At 42.8% G+C, this 6709-nt stretch overlaps 1 pseudogene; it reads left to right on the top strand.

Moving 5' to 3' along the window:
• The first annotated feature begins 2370 nt into the window (after positions 1–2370).
• LOC131235990 (subtilisin-like protease SBT3) lies at positions 2371–4653 on the top strand (annotated as a pseudogene).
• The last annotated feature ends 2056 nt before the right edge of the window (positions 4654–6709 follow it).

Raw genomic sequence — 6709 nt, 5'->3', positions numbered from 1 at the left:
CCATCATGTAAGGCACACTCCATCCATTATGTGGGCCCACCTTGATGTGGACCATTCATTATGTGGAGCCCAACTTTCAATATGGGCAGTTAATCATGTGGGCCCACATTTGATGTCAATCGTCCATCGTGTCAGCCCACCTTCAATTCCACCATCAATCATGTGGGTCCCAACTTTGATGTGGATGGTCCATTATGCAAGGCCACACTTTGATGTGGGCCATCCATCATGTGGGTTCCACCTTGGATGTGAAACATGCATTATGCGGGCCCACCTTGATACGGACCATTCAACATGTGGGGCCTCTCACCTTCAATATGGGTCGTCCAAGGCTGATGTCCACCATCCATCAAGTGGCACCCACTGATGTGGACGGTCCTTCATGCAGGTCCATACTTTGATGTGGGCCATCCATCATGTGGAGCCCACCTTTGATGTAAATTATGCATTATATGGGCCCACCTTGATGTGAACCATTCATCATGTAGGCCCCACCTCCAATATGGGTCATTCATCATGCAGGCCCACCTTTGATGTCCACCATCCATCGTATGGGTGCCACCTTTGATGTGGACTGTCCATCATGCGGGGCCACACTTTGACGTGGGCCATCCATCATGTGGGGCCCACCTTTGATGTGAATGGTGCATTATGTGTGCCCACATTGATGATGACCATACATCATGTGGGGCCCTAACATCAATATGGGTCGTTCATCATGCGAGCTCAACTTTTATGTTTACCATCCATCATGTGGGTGCCACCTTGGATGTGGACCATCCATCATGTGGGGCCCACTTGATATGGATGGTCCATCATGCGGGGCCACACTTTGATGTGGCCATTCATAATGTGGGGCCTACCTTTGATGTGAATTGTGCATTGTGTTGTCCAACCTTGATGTGTATTATTCATCATTTGGGGCCCACCTTCAATATGCGTCATTCATCACGCGGGTCTACATTTAATGTCTACCATCCATCATGTGCGTCTTACCTTTGTTGTGGACCGTCCATCATGTGGGGCCACTTAATGTGGATAGTCCATCATGTGGGGCCACATTTGGATGTTGGCCATCGATCATTTGGATTCCACCTCTGATGTGAACCCTACATTATGTGGGCCCATATTGATATGAAATATTCATCATGCAGGGCCCACTTTCATTATGAGTCATTCATTATTTGGGAAGAAATATGAAAAAAGAAGAGAAGGGATAACATGGAAATTACTTAAAATATTTAAAGACAAACCTACTCAAACCAAAGAAGCTCTTAAAAAAAAAATCTCTACCGTACTTATGTTTTTAGAGCTTTTTTCCCAAATTTGAACTTTATAACCAAACAGCCTATTTACAAACGAGAGTTTTTTTTTCTTTTTCTTTTTTTTTTTTTAAAAATATAGAATAAGCTAATAAACCTTAGGCAGTAGAGATGTGATCAAACGGCCCTTATTTAATTGTTACGTTAAAGGTTGGACCATAGTTCCCTTCAACGCAATCTGCTATAATTATAAAGAACCCCAATGCAATTTACTTAAAAAGAAAGTTTACTTGAGCCTTTAGCCAAACCATGGATTAGTGGTTTGAGAAATGGACAGGTAAGTATATTGGAGAGGTCTTAACATTGATGTGTGCCGGGTCATGTTTAATTGTACATCCCTATCAAATCGCTTTGATTGGATGATCGCAACCATCTGATTGGTTGTTTGGGAAATTGACGGTCGATATTGAGGTTGTAAAACCAAAGACGGCAATTTACATTCGGAAGTGTTTTCTTGTGTGAAAATCTCGGCCGTTAATATAGAAAAAAGGTAGATGTGAGACCGTGTATGTAAGAAAGTAAAAGCAAACAAACATGCTCACCCAGTGTAGCCCACATTTGAGAGATCCTGTTCACTCATTTGGTGGGGCCCACCGCAGAAAATTACCTGGCCCAAAATGAAGCGGTTGTTTCATTAGCCGAAACCACACGTCTATGTAAAAAACAGCAGAAAGATGACCATCTCTAACAGTCTATTTTTGTCATGTAATTATGACCCACCTGATGAGTATATATACCTGCCTGATTTTCGTCCATTCGATATACACAGAGGAACCCACCTTATAAACGGTCCAGGTACCACACGCACACCAAACTGGCACGTACCACGAATGCCTCTTAAACTGACCAGTTCAATTCTATTAAATACATGACTAAGAAACCACAACGCCGAGCCCTAACAAAAGAAGAGAGAAGACAAAAATTCCCAAGAATCACAGCCCAACCCCGTGGCATTGCCAATTAGGAATCATGCAAACTATATATATAGACATACACCAAAACTACATTATATATCACTTTGTATAGACAATCTCCTTGTTAGGCAGAGATGGACACTTCCATGACCACGATTTCCCACATGCACTTACATGCATTGCTTCTCCTCACCATTCTGATCATGTCCACATCAGCTCAACGGTCCACGTACATCGTCCACATGGACACGTCGGCCATGCCCAAGGCCTTCTCTAGCCACCATCATTGGTACACCGCCACCCTCGACTCCTTAGCTGTGGGCACCGATGTGGCCCACCCAATAATTCTCTATGCATACGATCATGCCATCCATGGCTTCAGTTCCACCCTCTCACCAGCTGAGCTACATTCTCTGCAACGTTCATCAGGATTCATCACCGCCCTCCCAGATACACAGGTCCAAGCTCATACCACTCACACTTACGAATTCCTCTCACTCAATCACGATTCCGGCCTGTGGCCCACATCAAATTACGGTGAGGATGTCATAATCGGCGTTGTGGATACTGGAATCTGGCCAGAGAGTGATAGCTTCAGTGATGATGGGATGACGAATGTTCCTTCAAGATGGAAAGAGAGTGTGTGGTGGGTGATGCTTTCAATTCATCAATGTGCAACCGATAAGCTCGTCGGAGATCGCTTCTTCAACAAAGGTCTCATCGCAAACATTCCCAGCATTCACATCGCCGTCAACTCTTCAAGAGATACTGATGGTCATGGCACACATACATCATCAACTGCTGCAGGCAACTATGCTGAAGGTGCATCATTTTTCGGATATGGTTTGGGCACTGCAAGAGGAATGGCCCCACGAGCAAAGGTTGCAATGTACAAGGCTCTCTGGGATGGACTAGACTATGCTTCTGATGTCCTTGCTGCAATCGATCAAGCAATTTCTGATGGCGTTGATGTCATTTCTCTTTCATTGGGCTTTGGTATACTTCCTCTCCATCAAGATTCTATTGCGATTGCATCGTTTGCAGCCATGGAAAAGGGTGTATTTGTGTCCACTTCGGCAGGGAATAGTGGGCCACAACTCTCAACAGTTCAAAATGGCGCTCCTTGGTGATTATCAGTTGGTGCCAGTGCTGTCGACCGTAGATTCGCCGGGACAATGATACTAGGCAATGGTGCAACGGTCATTGGAATGTCATTGTTCCCATTGAATGCGATCATAACAGATGTGCCCTTAATTTATAACGTCACCATTAAAGCTTGTGATTCATCAGAATCATTATCCTACTACAAGGATGCCATCATTTTCTGCGACTACATTAGGCCACTGATCATTCAAATGTCACAAGTGTGTGACTCGGATGCTGCAGGTGCCATAATCGTCACAGATGTAACACTATTCCTTGAAGCAGCTGATTTCTTGTGTCCAACTGTTGAGATTAGTCCAGATTCGGAAGATCTAAAAACACTTATGAGTTACATGAACACAAGTAATAATCCAACGGTGACAATCAAATTTCAGCAGACCGTCGTGGGCCTGAAGCCAGCACTGACTGTCGGCGCCTACACATCGAGGGGTCCAAATCAAATCTGTCCAGGTATTTTGAAGCCTGATGTAATTGCACCAGGTTCACGAATTTTGTCAGCCTATCCACCGAATGTAGCTGCAGCAAGACTTGCATCAGGCACAGCATTATCAAGCAACTTCAAATTGATTACTGGGACATCAATGGCCTGTCCTCATGCAGCTGGTGTTGCAGCCCTATTGAAGGCGGCCCACCCCAATTGGAGCCCTGCCGCCATTCGATCAGCCATGATGACCACAGCGGACGTACTGGATAACACTCTCAACCCCATCAAAGATATAGGAAATCTTTACAATCCGGCTACTCCTCTAGCCATGGGAGCAGGCCATATCAACCCCAACAAGGCACTCAACCTAGGCCTTGTCTATGACGCCCATGCACAAGACTATGTGAACTTCCTTTGCACGATGAATTACACCAAGGAGGAGATTGCAACGATCACTCGGTCTACGTCTAATGATTGTTCACATCCATCGTCCGATCTCAACTATCCATCGTTTATCGTTGTATCCAATAAAAATTCGACTTCTTCGGCATCTGATAAGATTGTCAGAGAGTTTCAACGGACGGTGACCTTCGTCGGAGATGGCCCATCAACTTACAAGGCCGAACTGGAGCAAATGGCTGGATTTTCAATCAGCATCACACCAGATATGTTGGTATTTCAAGAGAAGTATGAGAAACTGAACTACACTGTGGTTGTAGAAGGGAACTTAGAAGGGGATTGGGTGGTCTCCTATGGGGCCCTCATATGGGTGAATGATGGTGAAAAGCATACAGTGAGGAGCCCCATAGTGGCTGCACTTCTAGCCTAAACATTTGTTTATGCTCATCTCCTTACATCGGAAGAACACATTCTTATCTGAGCTTTGGTAGCTTTGGCAAACAATGCCAAATAATAAATAAATTGCAGCCCTCATTAATGGTCAACACTTCAATTAGCATTCATGACCTAACCACAAAACATGTATATGATGCACATATGTATATATGTTGGGAGAACGAGGGAATCACACAAAGATGAATCTAGGATAGCAATCAAATAGCACCAAGCAAACACACAGGAGAAAACAACGATTTAACGTGGAAAACCCTTTCGAAAAAAAAAAAACAACAGCACAAAGCGACAAAAATTCATCATGAAAGTAGAAATTATAAAGAGAGAAGGCTTACCCGATTCGAACAACTTCGAATCTCACCTTGCTCCATCCCTTTGAAACCCTAGAACTATTTAGAAACCCTTAGAATACATTCCAATTCCGTTTGCACCCATATTTATAGCATATGGGAGAATCTCAAACAAAATCGAAAACAAATTTCGCGGATCCGGCGGATCCATAAAATTCTGCGCAAAACATTCGATGTCATCGAAACTTATTCTTCGATGGTATCGAAACTGGGTCGATGGCATCGAACTAACACCCAAACTGTCCAAAGACAAAACCCGATTTTTGATAAAATCTTGATTGCATCGATCTAGTTTCGATGTCATCGAAGGTTCAATCAAATATCCAATGATGGCATCGAAAAAAGTGCCCAAATAGGTCAACAGCCAACTGGAGAAAATTCGAAAAATCTCGATGGGATCGAGCACTGTTCGATGTCATCAAAGGTGACATTGAATAGACTGTCGATGACATCAATATACCCTGTATCTGACTAGATTTAAGACATCAAATACAACAATATATACATATACACACCTGCTCGCTAATTCTCACGAGAACTTGTGAGAACTTTTTGTGAACTGACCACCTGATATATGAGCCCAAAATCCAAACCGTCCACATGATGTAGCACCCCATGAAACCCCATGGCCCAACTTTTACCCTAATCCAAAACTTCAGCGAGCCATAGCAAAATGAAATAGTTTCCTTTATTGATTTGCCTCTCTTTTACTATGCCAACAAAGTTTTGAATCAGGGTAAAAGTTAGGCCTAAGGGGTTTCATGGGTGCTGCATCACGTGGGTACAGTTAAGATTTTGAGCTCATACCATAGGAGATGAGTTCTCAAAAAGTTCCAATAAGTTCTCGTGAGAACTCGTGCACTTGAGCAATCACCGTTATTTATATGTGTGTGTGTGTGTGTGTGTGTGAAAAGGTATTATGAGGTCCATCGAGCTCTGTGGTCCCACCATGATGTGTAATGGACATCCACCCCATCAATCAAATGCACTTATATATATATATATATATATATATATATATATATATATGCTCACTTGTAGTTTTTACAAGTTCTGCTAAGAACTTTTTCAGAACTCATCTACCATAATATGAGCCTAAATTTTGAATGGTCCCCGTGATGCAGCACTCCATGAAACCCTTAGGGCCCAACTTTTATCCTTGTTCAAAACTTTGGCAAGCCATGGCAAAAGAGAGATACAAATCAAGGAAGGAAATTATTTCCTTTTTCCATATTGGCCCACCAAAGTTTTGGATTAGGGTGAAAGTTGAGCCTTGGGGGTTTAATAGGGTATTATATCACATGGACAGTTCAGATTTTTAGCTCATATCATGGGAGATGAGTTCTGAAAATTTTCTCACGAGAACTCATGAGAACGGGTGCGCAGGTGAGCACTCCTATATATATATATATATATATATATATATATATATATATAGAGAGAGAGAGAGAGAGAGAGAGAGAGAGAGAGAGAGAGAGAGTAAGGACCCTTGTTTTCCTTAGCTTCTTTCCTTTTCAAACATGTCTTCTAGGGAAACTACATTCACCCCTTTCAACTACATTTGTTTACGTACGTTCACCACCATCAACTTCTTTGATGTATAAGCACCACCGACAACTTTTAAGGTCAAATAACTAAGAAATTTAACCATCTATTCAGCCACTTATAAAAGAAATCAAGTGA

Source organism: Magnolia sinica, unplaced genomic scaffold, assembly GCF_029962835.1.
Source record: "Magnolia sinica isolate HGM2019 unplaced genomic scaffold, MsV1 ctg102, whole genome shotgun sequence".
Lineage (NCBI taxonomy): Eukaryota > Viridiplantae > Streptophyta > Magnoliopsida > Magnoliales > Magnoliaceae > Magnolia > Magnolia sinica.
The sequence above is the reverse complement of the archived record's forward strand: the minus strand, read 5'-3'. Positions and strand labels throughout refer to the sequence as shown.